Here is a 22,565-nt window from a genome sequence, read left to right as displayed (position 1 = left end):
AACATTCGGAAAACCTCCACATTGACGATATCAGGACGTTTTGAACTTGGAAATACCAGACTGGGTGTTGGATCCGTTTTCAAATGTCAACGCAGCAATATCACCTCAGCTGGAAGAAGAACTTATAGAATTGACAACGAACGAGGAAATAGAAATCAAGTTCAAAAATGGCTACCAAGAATTTTGGCTACAAAACCCGATCCCGCAATTGTACCCTGGATTATGGTCAATCGTCCAACGATTCTTGATAGCATTCCCGTCGTCATATTTGTGTGAATGTGGTTTCAGTGCTGTGACAACGCTGCTTATTAAAAGGAGAAATCATTTGCATGTTACCGAACGTGATGACTTGCGGCTGTTCTTGAGTAAATTGGAACCTGATATCAACAAACTTATTAAACAGCATCAGATTCATCGTTCACATTAGTTTTTATATTAGAATCGATTATGTTTGTTTTATTTTGAATAAAAGATACTCTGTCTGAATACTATAAAGTTGCGTTTCAATAATCATTCTCATTGGCAGATGTAGCCCGTAAGAGTTAACTTGAGACCTAAGCGCCGTTGTGTACTACCTACTGCGCTCAGGTCTCAAGTTAACTCTTGCGGGTTATAGTAAAAGTCTCGTTTAGAATGAATGTGTAATCTCCGCTAATGTAGCTCACAATAATTAATTTAATTTGAAGTTATAGTGGTTTTTAAGTAGGTGAAAAAATGGGGTCGCTAAAAATTACTTATTGTCAAAGTGGGCAGTAGATAAAATAAGTTTGGGAACCCCTACTCTAGACCAATGTCTAGAGGTACGTACATGCATAGTGCATACAGTATAGTATTATTCTAATACGTAGTTCGCACGAATAACCATAATCTAATGAGTGATTATTAGGTTAAAAGTAACAACTTTAATTCAAATTTTACTACATAAACAATTTCTTACTCTCTCACGAAAATTTGAAGTTTTACTTTATGATTTCATGAACAATGGACAGGAAAGCTCTGTAACTCAAAGTTAAACTTTGTCGTTTATACGTACAATTAATTGCAATACAGAAGTTCCATAAATTTTTGGACGTTAGAATAAGTTTTATTTCCTACTGATAAACTTTGTAGTAAATCATTTTCAAACCAAATTACATTATAAGTTTGTGTATGGAGCTGATTCTGGTATTGTCTTGTCGATTATCATAACTCGTCCTTTGTTATCGTCACTGATCGATTGTCTACGTTTCATCTGTCATTAATTTTATCAGTATTTTTCTAATTAACCAATAATAATACTATTATGTATAACACAGAATCGGAGAAAGTCGCATTTTGGCAATCGAAAAATGAACCAAAACAATGCGTAAGGACAATCAAAATTTACGTCAAGAAGTAGGACACGTTTCGATAACTTCGTATAGTAATTACAACTCCGCATGGCAATATATATTCGCTGCAGCACAGTTTATATGGACTATATGCATCAGTAAATATTCACATATTAATGACATAAATAGGCATACTAAGTAAGACTTGCGATAACTATTGAAACAAGAATTTTTTTTAACTTTCATGTTTTTGGTCACAACTTCGTTGAAGTCATATCAAAATTGGGTGCAACATTTACGTAATTGTAATTTTGGCAAAATTGAATTAAGTATGTTAACACATCTGTAACATAGCAAATGTTTACGTTTGAAAAAAAATCGGAAAAATTGAAAAAAATTAATTTATATACATATATTGTACAAATACACAAACTTTTTCAAATTTGAAATTAAATTAACAAATCAATTCATATCAATTTCCTGTAACATTACAAGAAGCACAATTGCGTCAAAACGCGGGAGTCATCGGAGAGGACGCTTGCTTACTACCTTACTTCCAAATACAAAGTGTAAGATAGTACAAAAAATCTGAAAAGAATCTTATTTTATGTAAATTTATCATGTTTAGTTAAGAGTCAAGGAACAAAGTTTGTTGTTTATGATGTTAGTAATCTAGTCCTGGAAGGCTGTTAGTATTTAAAAAATAATCCTGTATAGTATACCTATTTAATAATAATCTAGTACAAACAAAGACAATCTACTATTTACAATATGTTATACATATATTTCCGTAGCAATAGAGGTCTTTGTGAAAGATTTCAGTTCATTCCAGAGAGGTAGTGCTAGCTTACCTATTTCTAGCGCCAAACGGTAATGTAAGTTTTACCATGTTCCAGTTTTGAAAGGTCATGGGTTGGTAAAACTACACGCACGTAGTGCTTGTCAACTTTGCCTCACGGTTACAGGTTGAAGAGGCAGTGCCCCTCAGGTCTTAGCGATTTAAAGCTCTTAGTGCCTTTGGAACTGTTATGGATGGGCGTGTCTCTCAAGTACCACCAGGTGCACGACACGTCACTTGACAAGATAAAAAAATGTAGATTTTTGCATACATGTATTCTGTGGAACAGAATCGTAGCATTTGAAACACATACGACTATATTACTCAGGATAATGCCGTTGTATTTATATTAAGTAGTACGTAATTATAAATTAACAAATGTCAAGCTATGGTGGTAGATGTCACTCAGTAATAGTAATAAATGGGCGTGCAAATTGAATCACACGTCATCTTGCATTAACTCCTCGTAAATTGCACATATGCTCTACTCACACTGGCGCAGAGTCGAAGCGTCGCGACGCGTCATGTTTTTCGCCTATAGCATACTCATCTATATTTCCCCGTTATTAAGGTACAAATTTGTGTTTTGCAAATATGGAATCGCGCGTCTACGCTTGGTAGCATTCGAGCGGCTTCGCGCGTCAACGCGCGTCAACGCGTGGTAGCATTCGAGCGGCTTCGCGCGTCAACGCGCGTCTACGCTTGGTAGCATTCGAGCGGGTTCGCACGTCAACGCGCGTCTACGCTTGGTAGCATTCGAGCGACTTCGCGCGTCAACGCGGTTCGCCTTCGTCGACGCCGTCGGCGCTCAAGTGACGCCGCCGTCGTCACTTGGGTGCCGTGAGGCGTCAGACGCCGACCAAACTGTGATCCCGGCGCACTAATGCGAGCGTCGTCGTGTCATAATCTCTAGACACGTCACGTTCGCTTTGACACATTTAATGCAATATTTTGACTCAATTTCGCATGACACGTCCGCAATTGGGGCATCGACAACGACAATCATACACGCACTCAGTAAATCTAATATTTTTTTGTCTCATTAGCAGTGTCAAACTTTGTTCTTGACGCTTTCGAGATACCAGGCTGGCGTTTATCCCTAATTACTGACGACCATCGCCATAATTTTTATATTATTCTTACAAAACTGATACTGGCCCCAGGCTAGTGGCCGCCATAAAGGAAATAATAATACCAGACCTTTACCAGACTTTAATTTTGTTCAACGAAATATCTCGTACCAGGGGGTCTACTCTCTTTCTCCGACCGACATCCGTCCGAAACAACTTACTGTGAAATAAGTAACACTCGACCAAATCAGAAGACAATGTGTCAAGTATGAAGCTTCCCTCGCAGCATGCGTTTTTTAAATTGGTCGAGTATTACCTATTTCACAGTAAGTTGTTTCGGACAGATATCGGACGGTGATTGGGAGTAGACCCCTAACATAATGATAAAACATACTACGAATTACATATTTTGGGTGTCTTACGTGAGAGCGAATGCTGATAATACGAACAATTAGTGCGAAGACGGTTGCGCGATAGTTCATAGCTGCAGATTGTTGCAATTCTTTACAATGCAAAGCCTTCATAATAAACTATACGTTTGTTTTTGTAAAAGTAACTGGCCATTCGAGCAAATGAACTATCGCGCATTTAAGCTTTCGCACAACTGGCCATTCGCGCAAATGGACTCTTCGCACTACCGTCACTCGAGTAATCGACATTCACAATCACGTACTACACCCTGATATTTTATCTAGTAGGTGGCATTCAATTATTTAAAGAATATTGGAATATATTGTTGCAGAAATTTATAGTTAAAATGTTTTTGTTTTTAATAATCCAAAACTTTTTGATATATACATATATACACTCATAGCCTCACAGTTTGGAAACCCTGTATCGCTGGTGCCATGGACATAGGTCCATGTTGTACCTATGTACACATAGACAAACACAAATTTCACCCATACTCACGAGAGAAATAAATGTAGGCCATACAATTATTTCTCCCGACCTGGGAATCGAACTCAGGACTTATGCGTGGCTGACCAGCATGGTAACCGTTCAGCTACGGAACCAGGTAAACAGGTAAGTAATATCTTATCATAACTAACACATTTAGGTAGTAGCAGTAGAGTTCTCTGTGTAAGAGTTCGTCCAGTGAAGTACCTTGCCACCTTACCTATTTCTGCCGCAAAGCAGTAATGTGAGCATTACTGCGTTCTGGTTTGGATGGGTAAGGGTGCTCTGGTGAAATTACAGGCATATGGGACTTGCCAACTTATATCTCAAGGCGACGAGCGCTATGCAGTGCCTCTCCTATGTTACCCTGAACACGGTGTCGACATCCCATACGACTTGGCATCCATTTGTACGGCTGAAATTCCCGTAGAAAACTATGTTAATTGCCCAAAGATGCATTTTTTTTATGATACCAAGTGACGGGACGAACGTAGGTAACGAATGTGATAGATAAGCGAAAATTTTGCAAATGTTTACGAAACTGGGCCGACGTGCAAACGAAGTGGTAGTATTAATATATACCTACATGCATAGGGCGCACTATAAGTTTCAATAACTATATTTAAAAAGTAATTACAACATTTGAAAATGGAACTCTTTGGCTGTAAAACACAGTTTGTTTCATCTGACTGTCTCTTGTTTTTACATTGTAGCGTCATTTTAAAAATTGGTTATCTACATCACCATGGATTTAACTCGTGAAAATTTTCGTAGTATGATTTTCTACGACTTTAAGTGTAATTTAACAGCTCAGCGGAGCTTCGCTCGGCTTCAAGCACCATGCAAGACGACTATTTAGAGCTGGTTTGCAGAATTGAAACGCGGTCGTGTGAATCTCAGTGATGAATTTCGTGATGATCGCCCGTCCACTGCTGTGAACAACAAAAACATCGATGCTGTGCCCCGTCAAATCAAATCAGACAGGCATGTGACATACCATGAGATTTGGGCATCTTTAGGCATAGGCATGAGTAAAATACAATCAATACTGCACAAACATTTGCGTGTGAAAAAGCTGTGCTCGCGGTGGATCCCACACAATTTAACTGAGGCTCAAAAAACGGATCGCGTCACTTGGCGCAATGCCATGCTTACCAAATTCAACGAAGGGGCGTCAAATTTGGTGTGGGACATAGTAACAGGTGACGAAACATGGATTTATAGTTACGATCCCAAAACAAATCAGCAATAGAGCGTAGGGGTCTTTCGAGGTGAACCGAAACCAAACAAAGTGGCGCGCGTGCAAAGTGCATCTAAGCCAATGATTGCTTCTTTTTTTAATAAAACTGAACACGTAGCTACTGTTGTTTTGGAGAATCGTTGTATCATGAATAGCGATTGGTACACGACCATTTGTTTGCCGGAAATTATTGACAAACTCCGTAAATATAACCGTAAACGCCGTATGATCTTGCAACACGATAATGCCAGTTCTCCCCGGCCAGACAGACAAATTAATTTTTGAAGTTGAACAACGTTGACCTTATGAGCCATCCAGCGTACAGTCCCGACCTGGCACCTTGTGACTTTTATTTATTTCCAAAAATTAAGAACCAGTTAGGCGGTCAACGATTTTCATCACCTGAAGAGGCTGTCGAAGAGTATGAAAAATGTGTTTCAGGGATTGTCTCGGAGGAGAGGCATAAATGTTTTCAAAATTGGTTCATTCGTATGAAAAAGTGCATTAATGCTTACGGAAAATATTTTGGGAAACAATAAATTCATTTCTGATCATTTATATTTAGACCCCACGTACACCTATACTTCACGCCATTTCCCCATCGGGATAGGCAGCGACCACAGCTTTCCACTTGCTACTACATCTTGACAATACAAAAATGTTACTACGTCTAGTTTCACTTTTAAACTATGATAGGAAATTAAATTATTTTTTCAGTTCTAAAACGCGTATATTTGTTTTTTGTCGAACAAACCAACGCTTCGGGCCCTTAAAGAATGATTCACATTAGACCGTGCCGGGCGCGAGCTGTGTCCGAATCATCCAAGCCTCAGACGTGCTGCATATTCATATTCACAATAGACCGTGTCAGGCGCGAGCCGTGTCCGAGGCATCCAAGCCCCGTACGCGGTTTACGCTCCAATACGAAAGTAGTGTTATATCATATTATAAAGCACTGGGTAATTTCTTACGCAATCAATTAATTTTTCATCATCCATTTTGTTTTTAAATAACGTAGTCACTCTCTTTAAAGTCGCACACTCGGACGGGGCGCGTACGACTGGAGACTGTTCACATTACAACGAACCGAGGCGGGCCGGGCCGCATCCCAGGCTCGGACGAGCTCAGAAGCAACTCGGGCGTCACTCGTCCGTGTCACGGAGGCGGCACGTTGTAATGTGAATCACTTCATATAAAATATACGCAGCATTTCCAATCCGAGCCTCGTTCGTGCCTCGACTCGCGCCCGGCAATGCCAAATGTGAATAGTCCAGGCAGTGTAACAGTCGTACATGTGCAACAATCGTACATGTGTAAAAATCGCGAAAACCTAAGAACTTGACATTTTAAAGATACTGAAATCGTTACAAAAGCGTCTCGCAAGTGGTTATTTAATTATTATTGTATTTTATTACTGTCGTAAAACTTTAAATAAAATTTCCTGCATTTTAGTTTTATTCCACTAGGATAATCATAACATATGACTTATTTTTCAGACGAATGTTTTTCTAGAAAAAACAGAACAGTGAAAATTCTAAGTGATTTTCGTTTTGAAATCGTAGTGAATGGTCGTATAAAGTATTCATATTCCCTATAATGAAATTATGAAAGATGGGGTCTCGCCCCTTCACCCACTAACACAACGTTCCTTAATAAAATGTCGCAGCCCTGGAAACTACAAAGGCTATATTTATTGATTGACTTTGATGAACTAAGGCGCAAAAAAGAAATTTAATAAATGATTAGTAATTAGACGCATATTATGTGACGGAGCGAATTTAGTAGCAGTAGAGCTCCTTGAATAAGAGTTCGTCCAGAGAAGTACTGCCTATTACCTATTTCTGCCGCCAAGTAGCAATGTCAGCACTACTGTGTTCCGGTTTTGAAGAGTGAGGGGTGCTAGTGAAATTACAGGCACATGGGACTTGTTAATTTATGTCTCAGGTTGACAGACGCAGTGGCAGTGCTCCTCAAGTCTGCCATTTGAGTGAACAGGCGTGTAGCTTACCATCAGGTGCACGACTTGTTCGTCCCGTCACTTGATATTATAAAAAAATGCAAAGTATTTAGAGTCTAATAATATTGCAGTATTTGGTACCTGCATATATTTGTTTACCTATTTGTTTGAAATTAATAGTCAAATTTATCATTCCATCATTTACAAATAAGTTTTAGTGCTCTATATGGTTCATTACTAAATTTAATTAAAGCGTATTGTTTTTATTCGAAACCGTGAAGGAAAGGAAAAGTGTTTATTCATTCCATTTTATGACAAAAATCATCTTTGGAAAAACACCGAGTCGAGTGGTGTTGATAGTAGAGCCACTTGACGTCAAGCCACGGACACACAAAGACGCCAGAGCTTGTGCCAGCTAGCATACTCATATTATGGGGCACGTGTTGCCATAATAAGCTCAAGCTCGACACTGATTATTTTAATTTTGTAAGAAAATTAAAAATCAATGTAAAATTATAATAGGATTATTAATAGAAATAATTACAAAAAATATTCAGTTGATGCTTGCTACGGCTAGTTACAGTCGCATAATGTACAGATATTAATGAATATTGTTGAATTTATTCGTCGATTTATTTACACATTCGATAAGAATGAGCTCTCTTTTTTTATATGTTCGATTTTATATTCTAATCTTCTTCTTTCTTCCAATAGAACAAAAATCTAAGTGTGGAAGATTCGATATGCATACTGTGTCTCGTATCGAATTAGCAATTGAAGGCTGGAATAATTGAAAGCGATTACCGAGAGCGACTCTCGATCAGTTAATGTATCGTCGGGCTTTTGCCACGAAAGCGATGTAACATGCAATCGTCAGTTCAACTCTGCCATCAATATCCTGTAACAGCCTGTATCCTACACATCGCGTTATCTGTATAGTTTTTAAGTGCACAAAAATTGCAAGATTACTTATGGATTTTGCAGGAACTTCTGTTTTACATCGTTTAAACTTATGTTACATACAAATTTAAACGCAGAAACAGACCGCCGACTGTTAAATCCTAACATACATATATCAGACTTACGAAACCTTTAAACTGCTGTATAAAAGAAGCAATGGCCTTAACCTAATCTTTTTATCTCGGGCTCTACCGAATACCTATCGCATTTACGCTTCGTAGGTTTTGTAGTCCAAACTCTCAATCTACTAGAGGATTTTGTCTGTGGAGCCAAGTGATTGAGGGATACTTACCAATAAATTCTTGTATTCAACCACGTTGATATTAATGATTCAATAAACATTGACGTAGAGACGAAACAAACTAACTGAGTCAGTCAGTCCACATCACTAAATATAATCTGGTTAACAGACTATTTATTCAGCCTAATGCAATAGGATTACATCACACCATTTAATTATTTTCTCGAAATTTAACGTTATGTTATACAAATACGGAGCCTTTTTCGCTTTCGTTTAACAAATACGTGGTTTCGACTTTTCTCCGCACTCTTAAAGAAAAAGAAACATTACAAAAATATATACGGGAAACATTATTTTACTTTGTATACTTATTAACATAAATCTAGACGCACAGAAGTGTGCCTGCCAACGTTCTAAAAAAGGGCGACGCACTGAGCACTGAGCGTGGGCCATATTACATGGACCTATAACTCAAAATCTGTACGCTCACGCTCGTCTAATAAGGCCTTTAAAACATATATATAAACATACATACATACATATGTTAATAATTTTGTAGAAAACATTTTTTTTCAACATTTCCACGTTACACGTAGACAAATGTTTTTACAACAATACTATTAACACCATATTAACACATTTTTTTTACAACATTTCCACGTTACACGTAGACAAACGTTTTTACCACAATACTATTAAACGCATTAACCAATGATCTTATATAGGTAGAAAAGGATCATTGGCATTAACGGATTTTATAAATTACGTACCTACCCATACATTAGTACGATACTGTAGATTTGGACATTACGAGTAACACGGTTGGATTTATTTCTGTACGTAAATTTCAATTATCATAATCATAACATTCAATCTTTAATATTTATTTACACCCACTTAGATTTAAATTTTTGTCGACAGTGCGCGTTGGTCTAAGTTTGGTTCCTTTTATATGCATGTTTTTTGTGACATTGTTTTATATTCATGCAATCTCCGCTCCACGAATTAGCGAAGTTTTTATCTGAATGCCCCAGAAAGGGTAATGTTTATAAGGTGTGTGTGTATATCTACATATGTATGTAAGACATCTGTTTCTACGGCTTATCATGTAATCTAAACGGTTCGATGCGTTTTCGTCTATGGGTAATCTGGTGAGTCAATTTATGGCCAAACATCAAGATGGCGGGGGCTAGGTGTCATTTGTATCGATTTTAAAAAAATCTTGAAACTTCTACGACACTGCAATCAAATTATAAGCTTTCGAGATTATCCTAAAAAAACAAAATACAACCTGAATGAAAAGCAATGCTAGTATGTAGACACACTAACAAATTTTAAAGTTGCTTGTTACACGGGTTTATAGTTTCAAAAGCTGAAAATATATAATGGTTCCCAATTACAAAACTAGATTAATTACAGAAACAAGAATTCTCGTTTATTGGTAAAACTGAAAAGCGAAAAACGTGCTCTACAATTTTATTTGTATTTCAATCCTATTTCGGTATATTTGACGTAGTTTTTATTAATTTATTATGAAACATTTCAAACACCATCATTTAACATCAGACACAGATTTTAGGACTTGTTATTTTTTCCTTTTTGGTTTAATGCGCAGTCGGGTTTCTAAGTTTGTGTTTTTATAACAATTTTTAAAGGGCCTAGTTTTATATAAAAGTGTAAATATTAGTTGTATTAATGTATTAATACGCTTAGCCTTATATCCATTTTATGATTTATTTGAAGAGCTTACACTACAAATACACAACGATCAAAGAAACCAAACTATATTGAGGCACAGAATACCTAACAGTAGATAGGTTTTAACAATCAAAGGCCGATATAATTTTTTATAAGTTTCAAAATTTTACTGGGTCACACGCACCATGGGTCTATTGACCAACTACTTGGTGTGCCCACGGATCTTTCCACTTCAAGAGCTTCAGCCCTAAATCTAAGCGTTTTACTGTTTACATTTTAATGTAGCGACAACCCTGCAATGTTAAATGAAGCGATTAGACCTAAATTAACTGCAAGGTCAAACGCAGCGTCCCGGGACACAGACGGCTATTTTACCTTGTTAGAAGTTTACGTCCGTGTTAATTGAAGTTACATGCACTTTTAGGTGTTTCGATTATGCCAGGTTTTTGTGAGCTACTTTTGGTACTGTATACCACGTCTACTGTAGGGGAAATTTTCCGAAAAACTTGAAATAGCGGATATTTTCCGGAAAAAATTTTGAAAAATCGGAAAAATATTGTTCGAAGTCTCATATTATGTTCTATATTTAGACGTTTTACTTTTAACTTTTGAAGTTTTATTTACCTTGATTATAAAATAAAATTGAAAAGCTAAAAGTACTGTAGAGTAGTTTTACAAATAATTTCAAATAGTGTACATTTTTAGGAAAAGTTTCTGAAAAATTGGAAAAATATAATTCGTAGCCTCATGTTATATTGGTATCTCATCCTATATATCATAACAAACATAAATTTTTCAAAATGGAAATTTTTCAATGACCCAACACTAATCATGTCACGCCTATTATAGGATCCCAACCATTACGTAATTTTAAACAAAGATTGGTGTAAAATATTGTAAAATTTATAGTAGCTATACGTACAGTATCTGTAAAATATTTAATTATATAGCATATTGCTGATTTTCAATGATTTTTATCAATGGTTATTTACACCTCCCTAAGTGGAGTGGAAGCAACGATATATCTAAGTATTCGGGTGGAAGCTATGAAAGAGAATTGCAACAGCAGATTGCATTTTAATAGACCTTGCTACCGAATGAATGGGGAGTTTTTTTGAAAGAGGAAACCAAGAAAATTTTATATTTTATATTACTTTACATGATACATTTCTGCATAAACGAGCGATCAAACGCCGCGCTTTGAAATCGCCGCGAGTTCGCAGAGACAACACCGCGAATGCCTGACGATTTGAGAGCGATTTTTGAAAGATTCTGCCTGCGGATGACGTACAATTTTGGCTTGACAATAGAAGCATTTGACGTTTAGAAATGATGTGTAGATATAGGAAATTTTGTTGCGTAACAGGAGCTTTACGCGGCTACTTGCTCCAGTGCTTCCTAGAGCACGGTCTAGAGTCGTAGACCTAGTATAAAGTTTTGCCTGTGCAGCTTTTGACCGGAGTTCACGAAAAAATTTATGAACATTTTGTCTTTTTGTGGTGATAAACAATGCGTTCTCCTTTTTATATATAGCTCTATTGTACTAAGAAAAAGTCTTAAAAAGTGAAAAATTAATAGATAATAAAATAGTTATATTAAACCTTTGCAATTGAAATATTAAGAATAAGGTAACTCACGAGAAAATAAAAATCCCTAGGTGAACATAGGTGTGCTACGGGAAGAATTAAATGCTCATGGTCAACTTAGGTGTTTAGAGGTGAATTACGGGAAGAAATAATTGCCCGTGGTCCACTGAGATGAACCAGACAGGCGGTCGACGGGCAAGAAGAGAATAATTATAATTTAAAATCAGAGGTTACCATTTTGTTATCTAACTGATATTGCATAAAAATTATGATAGATAGGAGTATGTCCTACCATATTCTTTGAATTATAGTTACGTCACACGCAACTAAATAAAAATGTCATATAGGTAGTGGGCACATCAATACACATTTGTTTATGTATGACAAAATATTTATTTTGTATGTACCTAAATAAAATCTATGACGAATGTAGCAATATTCTATTTCCTCACCCATATACTACTTACTAGCTTACGACATTGTATTCTCTACAACTTGGGTATGAGAATAGATCCTGAGAGCACAAATTTATTGACTGATCACTAGCCGTGCAGAGACAATATGCCGAAAAGCAGATATCTTATAATGTCAACACAATCGCAATGAGACCACGCAACCCCGGTACGATCACCAGTCGAAGTTTAGCTACACTACGACCAAGAAATGCGAAAAATCGCGTCGACAGAATCTCTCTCTCTCTCGCTACGTCTAAACTTGTAAGTCCCTAAGTGATTGTGAACAATATACATTTATAGGAAAGTGAACTGTGTAATACGTACACAGTACCTACGTAAAAACAAAAACCGTACTTTTTTATCTGCATTTTATTGCCAATGAGGATACTCGTTGAAAATTCAAACTCGTTCGTGGAGACTTCATTCAATCATTCAACTAGGTAATGTTTAGTGCCCAAATCTAAAGATCCAATGTCAATAGTTTTATGATAACGAAGTATATACAAAGAGAAAGATTCAAGACTAGTTCCCATAACATTTCAACTGCCTCATTTTTTCTTGGGTAGTTCACTAAAGCCATCGTAAAAGTTCCTAGCGTGGTTCCAAGGTGAACGTACGTGGTACGCGCGACCTTCCTGTGCATACTCTACCGGCTCGTATACTAACTTTTTCAATTCATCATCATATCTAACTTCATGGTAACCTACTAACGGGAAGTCTTTGCGTAACGGATGTCCATCAAAGCCGTAATCGGTCAGCAGTCTTCTCAGGTCCGGGTGATTAGTAAATATAACTCCGAACATGTCGTAACATTCTCTTTCAAAGAGATTACAAACTTTATAAAGAGGATACGCAGAATGTATAGGCGTTAATTCGTCAGTATAAGTTTTCACCCTTATTCGTTCGGCGAATCTTAAGCTTAAAAGATTGTAAACCACTTCAAACCTATATGGCCGACTGGGAACGTCCATAGCCGTCATTGAGCCGCAAACGTTGAAACATGCGTGTTGGTGATAACACAAAAAACTCATGACAGGAAATAGCCCCTCAGGCACAACCATCACTTCTAATTCATCGCAGTGCTGTATCTGAAGTTTTTGTACATATTTTGTGTTGCAGGCAGCAACGTACAAACCGAATTCGTACAATCTTTGTCGTCTCTGATTGTCATGTTGCATGATTTGGTAAGCCTCGGTAACTATGGGGTCCAGACAAAACGGACTCGTAAGTGATTTCTCTGGTTCTTTAGAGTCTTTCGCGTGAAATATGCCCGATAGATGCAGGCGCCGTCGTAATACAGATGCTAAGCCTTTTTTAATAACAGATGAAAATATAGTCATTTTCAGTATTTGTGTAGTCACAACGTGTATAATAAAAGTTATCCTTTGAAAGGAATTTATAGTATAATATAACAATGACTTACAAATCCCGTTTCCCTGTTGCCTGTTCATAAATGTCAAAAATTAAATTGTCATAGATGTTTTGACTAACTGTCAATTATTCGAAACATTTATAACTTGCAATGATATTAAATTATATTATAGTTATATTATACTTGTTGTTGTTATAGTTGTATTAATTTATATTATTTCAGTATGAGACCATTGTGTTCACAGACCACATAAATACTAGTAATAAGCTGGTTAGTTGGCGGGGTCCGCGTTACCTAGCTTATGACCGGACGGTCATATGAGTGTCAACAGCGCGTCAGTCATCGTTAAAATGTGATACATGATTATTTTGTGGAAAAATTAGAAATATGCCGAATTGTACCATTATATCATGTTGCGTAAGAAGCCAAATTTTAAAAAATACTCCGGGAGTGATTTCATTTCATCGGTAAGTACTGAAACTCTGTATTTTCTAATATTTTGAACAATGCAATACTATAATTTCGAAACAAAACTATTTTCTTGCAACCCGGTAATAACAATATACATTAGTGCTAGCATTAGTAATGCTAGCCATCGCCGCGCTCAAAAGAACAATTCGAATGACGCTCAATGAACTGCTTGCACTAGTGTCGTATTACACTTGGTACTGTGTCCGCGTGTTGTTATCAAATTATCGATACACAAAAACTCTGTATTTAGAAACCCGGTTTTGGTTCAGTTCATCATTTTTTTTATTATAATACGATATATTAATGGAAAAAAAGGAAATATAGATAGAAGAGATATAGTGTCGATAATTTTACAATGCACGTAAACTCGTGGAGTATCAAATGAAGACTTTATCAGATTGGAGATTTTCCTTCCCTTATCTACATGATCCCTATCTCCCTACTTGCTTATTATACGTCACCTTCGACCGCTTAAGTTCTTACTTTTATCACAGGCATTATTTACATTTGCAGTTCTTGTATTGATTTTTTTATTGTATTGAGTTTCCCGCCGGATTCTTTTTAAAGGAGAAATTGGCTGAAGCAACAGGCAATAAGAACTGGGTACCTACTAAATGCAGCACCATTTGCTTTAGGCATTTTATGACATCACATTAAATTATATACATCTGAATAACAACCGAAAAATTCATTAAGAAACAAATCATTTGGTTAATCTGATAATATATGACATGAAACTCAGAGTCGCCTTCACAAATTATAGACCACATCCAAATGTCAAAACATTTCTGAAGCATTGTCATTTATTTTTCGTCAAATTTTCATGAAACAAATGATCGCTTCTTTACCTTCGTAAATAAGTATCTTCATTTTCTTGACAAACTCGCCGACGTTATAGGTGTTATCATGTTCAGTCAGTTCAGAAAGAGGTAATTGTTGAACAAATATATCATGTTTCAGGGAGAATAAAGATTTTTATGATGACTGTGTTTTAATATTTCAACCCTTCCAGTGATCGGATTGACTTGAAATCTAGTAGGATAATGAAAGTACGATGACAGTATAAAAAATCATTAATACTGTGATTGTAGCATGTAGCTACGTAGCTACATGTGCGTATATGTATACTAAATTTGCTATAGGCATTTTATGACATCACATTATATATTAAGTATATACATCTGAATAACAACCGAAAAATTCATTAAGAAATAAATTTTTATATATTTTTTCGTTAAGAAATAAAAATTAAAACACGCCTGCGTAGCTAATATTAATATTTGCGTGTAGTAAAACCTTATGCATATTTGGTAACAAATATGTGCGTGCAAAAGTCAGCTGCGCTAGTTCTCAAAGAAATTGCTTTAAATGCCGTTTCCATATACTCCGTGGTTAACCCTAATTATATCAAGTATAAAGCAATGCCTAGTTCAATATTACGCTAGTTATGAAACATAATGTCGATATCAATTAAATGGTACATCCCTATCTGTAGATTGTCAACTTTTTGTTTCAAGAAGTTTGTGTTCATAGATGTAGGTCAATGTGTTCAAAGGATTCTTAGCTTTTATGTGACTAGTAATAATAAAACCTTATTAGATCCAAACAGGTTTCAATATTTTTTACCAATAGTTTTTTTATTATTGTCTATTTTCGTTTGATAATTTATAACCAATCAAAATTATGTTATGTTAGTAGTAATGTAAGATTACGTTTTCAAATGTGTGCGTATGGCGACACCGGTTTTGATACAAATGTTGCTTGATGCCATTTCCATTCTTTTCTTTCTTCCTATTGTGTTATTTGTATCCTGAGAACTGAAAATGTAATGAATTAAAAAGATACCAATTATATTATTTGTTGTTCGAATTCGAATAGAACGATAATAAGTAATTTCTGGTTTATTTTATAAACCTGAAATGGGGTATTTCATTATATTAGTACTGATTGCGTGCTGAATAGGGGATCTCTATTTTAGCATGAGTGCTCTTTATTTCGTATTCCATATAAGTATTGTCCAGTACTATCAATTACAGTATTATCTCAAAATTTTTGAATATAAACTGATATTGCCTACCAGCTTTAATGTGCGTCGAGTGTCTTCGCTCGACCGTGAATGGGTAAAAAGACTACAACCATCGAGTACTCTCACTTATCAGGTTCTCGTTTGTTTTGAAACATGGCGTCACTTGTTCTAATAATGATCCAAATTGCCTAATACGTTCTTGTAATAGAAAATGTACTCTCCTTTTGTTAGCCTAATGGATATTAGGCTGATTTTTTCGCTAGAGCGTTTTCAAATAGATGCAGTAGATAGAATAATTTTACAGTGTTTACTTAGTCTTTCAAACGCAAATGGAGAAGATCGCATAGCATAAATGGTGTGCAATCGCATAGCAATAAATTGTCTTTTAACGCAAGCTCATTCTATAGGTACCGAAAAAGTACGTTTATATGTATGTAGGGACAAGTAATAAAATACCTACTTTTATGTTCGTAGGTATGTTGTTCAATTAATTCGAGCGATAATGGATATAGGGTTTCCTATTGGTCATGCTGGTGGAACGTGAGCTCGCCATCGGAGCGAGGATTAGTTGCTGCAAAACAAGAAACATGAGCCATGGTCGGCAGCTGCTAGCAAGCCAAGGTCGACCGGACGCTCGTCCTTGGCAAGGGCAGAGGTGACTCACCGAGCGGCTGGTGGAGCGCAGCGTGCGCGTCGCAGTCCGCACAGATAGTAGAGCGGAGCATCCTCTCACGCTGCAAGCGCCGCAGAAGTTGCAGGTGCTGAGGCGTGAAGACCGTACCAGACTGCTCACCCACCAGCAGGACGTCGCCCGCCTCCCACCACGCCTGCTCCCGCAGCGTTCCATCGCGGTTGAACAACCCCATATCCTTGTATCCGTCGGGCGGGCTGAGAGCTCCTGGTTCCGATTCCTGGTATCTATCACACGCGCCGCATCCTGAGCAATCGTCATTTTCGCCTTCATCAGAATAACCACACTCATCTCGCACAACAATAATGTAATCAGCCTCAAAAAATTCATTTGCGCTTTCATCAAAGACAACTCTATGCTTTTTAGATTTGTTGCCTTTTTTGAGTGATGATTTCAAGTTTTCATGATCCTTGTTATGGCGCGAGTCGCGAGCGGCGCGGTCGCCGCGCATCGTCGCGTGGTTTCACGGCACGGGCTATCGCGTAAGTGCCGTATCGTTGCGAGCGACAACGCGAGTCAGAGGTAAGGCGGTGCGGTGTGGCGAGGCGACAACGATGGCGGCGGCGGGCGGCGCGGTGGCGGCGGGTAGTCAGTCGACTGCAGCGCCGCTCCGCGTCTATCGATCGCCTAAACAGCGGCGGCGGTGACGGCTGCGGCTCGTGAGCCTACCAGCGACGCTGTAATGACTTGACTGGTGTTAATAGAGAACATTTACCATCAGCGACTGACGCATGGCGTGGACTAAGAACTCGACATATGACTGTATCTAGGTAGCCAACTTTTTATTTTATAAATGAAGACGTGACTTACTATCCGAGTCAAATAATATTACTATAATATCACAGTTTTGTTTATTAGCAATAAGCTTAGATTTATTTTGTACCTATTTATTTATTTTAATAAATTATCAATTTAACACAGATTTTTAAATATACACATCTATTAATATTATTATATTATATAATAAAGCTCGATTATCTACATAAAGCCATATAAAGCTACAAGTTTAGATTTAGATTCACTGATAGAAATAGAACGCATACTTCCCGATATGGTGGAAAAAAGGTATTTATACCGTTGTACGCGGATAGGTTTCAAAGCAAAGAATCAAAAAAAAAAAGACCTGAATATGGAAAATATGAAAGAGTGATCGACGGCCTGCAAAAACTATTCTATATGGAGGGGATATTTGTGCACTTTTATAAGGTAAACCCTGGCGAATTTACACCGGATGTAAAAAATGTTCGAAATTCATATAAACAAGTTGGCCGCCATACAAACCTCAAGGTCTTCTATCACGGAAAGTATTAGATATAGGTAGGAGTTCCTGGTAGGAATGTCATAGAGGGTAATAGTGGTCAAACACCTGTGTCAAAAAAATTTGAGATCGCGAATTCGAAATGGCGGCCGAAGAAAAACTTGCTTCAATCCGGCTGAAAATTGGCATACGAGGTTGTTTAGGTGTCCTTAATCATAGTTTGGGGTGGGGTCAAAAGTTTATTTTCGTCATTTTTTAATATGGCTGCCATACAAGCGTTTTTTTCGTTGAAAATTGCTTGAGCTAAGCTAAGCTAGAGACTTGCTCTGATTCTCTTGTCTCTAGAAGTACCGAATAATAATTTGTGGTCAAAATTGATTTTTCGAATCCATTTTCAAACATGGCCGTCATACAAGCGTTTATAAAAACTTGCTCTAATTCAACTGAAAATCGGCATGTGAAGGTCTCTACAGGATGTAACCGAAGGGTGCAGTGTAAATCCAAGAACGTAGAGAGTTACTTTCAAATAGTAAATTGGCACTGATATTTTCGTTGAATATTTTGTCTAATTAAATTAATTTCATTTCGAAAAATTACGATAATTCGTCGTCATCGATATTAAAATTGAGCTCGAACATCCCTAATCTCATACAAGCACTTGCTTTGAAGTTGTCGTAAATACGTGATGTAATAGATTATATTATTTATTTACTTACAAAACGTGTACTTCTGAGTACATGTCACAAATATTATAGCGCATTTTACGGTTGAAAACACTGAAAGAACAGATTTTTATCCGATTTCATACAATCACTGTAAAAAGCAGCCCGGATACATTTGATGTTTAACAGCATGAACTGTGAAAGGTGCTAGGAATGATTTTGGATTGTTATTTGCATAGCACTAGTTATTATTTTACTTTATTCGTAGGTACTTAAAAATTAGTAGAATTATAAGATTCAGTGCTAAAATTCATTCTTTTAAATTTACAGACATTTGGTTTGTTTATTTTGCAATAATGTATTTTTGTATGTATTTTTGCAATAATTTTAATATCCCATTGATTATGGTTTTGTAACAAAAAAGTTTGTATTTACACTTTTTTGTTTGAAAACAAATCTTAATCATAACTTCACTGTCTCAAAAAAGAGTATCATCGGCCTAACTCAATAATGTCTCAATGAATGATTTTATGATTTTCTTAGTTTATAACAACCTTAGAGAATGGAAAATAACAACGCTGCTATTATTAGATACCTACATACTTTATAGGGGTATGTATACTCTGATTGCGTGGTCGGTTGGTAGTGGGAACTGATATAACCTTCAATATGTATACTTTGATCACGATATCAGTTTCACCTGCTTAATTGCCGTACGATTTGTCGCAACCAATCGCGTGATTCTATTCAACTGAAAAATATTTTAAGTGGAGTCCCAACAAATCACATTATTTTTCAATAAGTTACCATTTCTTTGCAATGGAATAATTTACAAAAAAATGAAACTGTCAAAAATATTGTGATCTGTTGGGAAATTATTTGAAATATTTTTTCAGATCAATCGAATCGCGCGATCGGTTGCGATAAATCGTACAGCGATTGGGCAGGTGCAACTGATATCGTGATCAAAGTGTACAAATTGAAGGTTATTTAGGTTACAAGGTGGGTTTTCCCTACCAACCGATCACACGATCAGATTCAGATCGATCAGATCAGATTGATAATGTCGCTCCTCACTAAAATACCTTTGTAGTATGTCAACAGTTAACATTTCCATAAACAAAATAAAGATTCACAAAGACAAAAATAAAAATTCACAGTAAACACAAAAGTAATACTTTATGAAAGACATGCACCTAACATAGGCTATTTTATTTGTTTTGTATGCATATGGTTTGCAATCCCAAGAGTTGCAGACGTTCGGCGAGTGTTGGTCCGCGGATTATTTTCGAAATGATCTCCTCTTCAGCTTCAGGTCTACCGTCGATAAATCTCTCACGGGCTTAGTCTAAACTTCCATCTGCTGCTCCGACGCACAGCATCATTTCATAATATTCTGAATTACTTAGAAATGCCATTACTATTGTTATTGTTGAGGTTCTATACCCATAGATCATAAATTTATACTGGCCGCTTAGTTTTGTTTATAGCTGTACAATGACAAGCATTGTTTTTCTTTGTTGTTTCTCCATCGTCTAAATATGTGGTTGTTCAATTTCTGTTCTGGTGAATGTATATTATTATTATAACCACTTTAAAACTCAAACTGGCGAAATCGCCATTTTTATTGTATAATTTTTATAATAGTACTAAACTACCGTACATAGTTATTTTTACTTGACATTGGCAAAATCATTGATTATTTCGATGGGGCCATAACATTTAAAAGAAGAAGAAGATTATAACTGATATCTATCGTCTTCTTCGCCATTCCAAACATGGTAGCAGAGCTTTTGAACAAGAAATGAAAATCCAGTAAGTAAAATGAGTAATAATATCGTAATACCAATTTACGGATTATGCAAATTGGAAAATTCGACTATTGAAATTTCTTCAATTTAAGAAAAATCCAATTTTCTTCAATTTAAAAAAGTAGTTATTAGAATAAAAACGGATAGAGATGACGCTACTCAGCTTCCACACATGTATTGTGAACAATTCGACGATTAGTCAAGATGCTCCAATTAAGGCAGGACATATAAATTGGCTTTTAGACAGTGGATGTACAGACCATATAATAAATACTGACGAATATTTCGACAAATATGTAACATTAAAAGAAGCAATAAACGTAAGGGTTGGAGATGAAAGAGTATTGAAAGTGACAAAGGTTGGAAGCATTACTTACAACTTACTTTCCTATTTATAGGAACAAAAACAAAGTGATAATAGACAAAGTATTTTATGTAAAAGAGATGAAAACTAACTTATTAAGTTACTCAAAAATGACGGATAATCATAAAATAGTTTCGACAGGACATTTATCGAAAATATATAACATGAATAGAGAATTGATAGCAATTGCGAAGAAGGATGATAGACTTTACAAAGTAATCAGTTTTATCTGTAACGAAATAGGCGCAAATGCAGCAAACTGTAGTATGACATTGAAAGAAAAGTTTTACCGAACATTTGGTCATATAAACTTCCATTATCTTGACATAATGTGTAAAAACCAAATATTAGAGGGATTACCTAAACAAATAGAAACGGATTATATGAAGTGTGCTATTGGCGTCGAAAACAAGATGCACAATTTGCCATTTAACAACAACGGGACGAAAGCAGAATATATGTTAGATATTGTACACACGGAGGTTAACGGACCACATAGAACTACAGGATATCAAGGAAAAATATTTTTTGACATTTATAGATGATTATAGCAAGTTAGCGAGAGTATATTGTATTCAATCCAAGATTTATGAATGCTTCAAAGTATACGTCAATCAAATGCACAATATTACAGGGAAAATGATCAAAGAAATAAGATGTGACAACGGAAAGGAGTACATAAATAGTAGAATATTTCATTTCGCAAGAGAAAAAGGAATAATTATCAAACATTGCTCAGCATATGTTCGTGAATGAAATGGTACAGCGGAAAGATATAATAGATCGATAATGGATATGGCACGATGTCTTTTAGCTGAAGCAAAGGTTGACAGACGTTACTGGCCAGAAGCTGTCAAATTTAAAAAATCATATAATGACAAATATCCAAGAAAGAAAAACACCATTTGAAATAGCTTTTCATGAGAAACCAACTGCAAAATACTTGAGAATGTACGGTAGTAAAGTCTATGTAAGAGTACCTAAAGAAAGACGAACGTCAAATTGGGACAAAAAGGCAGTAATGAGCATTTTACTAGGATATACAGATGTTAGGTACAAAGTATTGATCCATAATAGAGTAGTCGTTGCAAGACACGTGGATATAATTGAGGAAGATATTAAGCTTATTGCTTTTGATGATAATGAAGAGGAAAATAAAAAAGATGAAGAAAAATGGGAAGATACACTAGATGAAATTGAAACAGAAGTCTCGATACCTAATAATAGTGGTAATGAAGTGATAATGAATAATGAGAAGAGAACTTCTAAGAGACAAATTAAAGCGCCACATCGATTTGATGAAGAATTTGGCTACTTCTGTATAACCGTTAATTATTGTGACGCGTTGGTGCCAGATACTTTAGGAGGCGACTACGTGGGACGAGACTGAACAATGGAAAGAGGCTATGGACCGTGAGATGAACAGCCTAGTGAAAAATAATACTTGGACTCTAGTAAATGAACCACGGGAAAAAGAGGTACTAGATGTGAAAAGGGTGTACAAGAAGAAATCGGCTGATCTTTATATAGCCAGGTTAGTGGTTAGAGGTTATCAACAAACTACCAATGTTGATGATACGTGTTCACCTGTTGCTAGGATGCAAACTTTGAAACTACTTTTATCGTACTGTTGCCAATTTAACTTACATGTGCAT

At 36.3% G+C, this 22,565-nt stretch overlaps 1 pseudogene; it reads right to left on the bottom strand.

Annotated features, from left to right (window-relative positions):
* Positions 1 to 12,483: 12,483 nt before the first annotated feature.
* LOC113226007 lies at positions 12,484 to 13,595 on the bottom strand (annotated as a pseudogene).
* Between the last annotated feature and the right edge of the window lie 8,970 nt (positions 13,596 to 22,565).

The sequence above is a fragment of the Hyposmocoma kahamanoa genome, unplaced genomic scaffold (genome assembly GCF_003589595.1).
Source record: "Hyposmocoma kahamanoa isolate Upper Pololo Valley unplaced genomic scaffold, ASM358959v1 100021, whole genome shotgun sequence".
Classification (NCBI taxonomy): Eukaryota; Metazoa; Arthropoda; class Insecta; order Lepidoptera; family Cosmopterigidae; genus Hyposmocoma; species Hyposmocoma kahamanoa.
The sequence above is the reverse complement of the archived record's forward strand: the minus strand, read 5'-3'. Positions and strand labels throughout refer to the sequence as shown.